At 40.9% G+C, this 760-nt stretch overlaps 1 non-coding gene across 1 annotated transcript; it reads right to left on the bottom strand.

The window, feature by feature from the left end:
- Positions 1-464: 464 nt before the first annotated feature.
- Positions 465-537, bottom strand: trnar-acg. Its single transcript has one exon. It is a non-coding gene; the product is annotated as a tRNA-Arg (tRNA).
- Positions 538-760: the final 223 nt, after the last annotated feature.

Below are 760 nucleotides of genomic sequence, written 5' to 3'. Positions count from 1 at the left end.
TGGCAGCTATTGACCAGCAGTCACCTGAGCTTGCCAGCCTTTTGCTGAACTGTGTATTGTGTTCAACGACCTATGTGAACAGCCACCCCATTGATAGCTCAATGCTTGTTCAAATGCTTGTTCAATTCTGCCTCGGAGACAATTTCAGTGTTGAATGTTTTGTCTTTCTCCTGCTAATGAGGGAGAAAAATGAATAAAATCTAAAATAGCTGTGTGAAAAATCAAAATAAGAGAAAGTTCTTTGCATGAAGACAACGTGCCTGATCGTGTCCACTGTGGGGAATTAGTGCAAGGGGTTGAGCACGCACTTCACTTGTGAGAGGCAATGGGATCGATGCCTGCATTCTCCAATGGTTGCTTTTTATTTAATAAATCGGTTGGGAAATGATCAATCTGGACTGTTATTTTGAGAAGAATAATTTTATTCAATTAGCCGATGGGAAAAATTCATGCAACAAAAGCCACGAGCCAGGTAGGAGTCGAACCTACAATCTTCTGATCCGTAGTCAGACGCGTTATCCATTGCGCCACTGGCCCTTGTGCTTATGAAATAGTGTTAACACTAACGCTGCCATAGCCGCTTTTTGAAGGGCTTTTGCAATTCAAATTTAAATATCTCCGCGTATGTGAATATCTCGTGCATGTCCGTTCTTAAGTGTTATTAAATATTTTAATTAACTACACACACTGTGTTTCAGCTGCAGAATCGTAAAAATGAATAAGTTTTAAGCACTTGCTCCTTCAACTGCCAGACTCGCAG

This window comes from Polyodon spathula, unplaced genomic scaffold (assembly GCF_017654505.1).
Source record: "Polyodon spathula isolate WHYD16114869_AA unplaced genomic scaffold, ASM1765450v1 scaffolds_2239, whole genome shotgun sequence".
In the NCBI taxonomy this organism is placed as follows: domain Eukaryota; kingdom Metazoa; phylum Chordata; class Actinopteri; order Acipenseriformes; family Polyodontidae; genus Polyodon; species Polyodon spathula.
The sequence above is the reverse complement of the archived record's forward strand: the minus strand, read 5'-3'. Positions and strand labels throughout refer to the sequence as shown.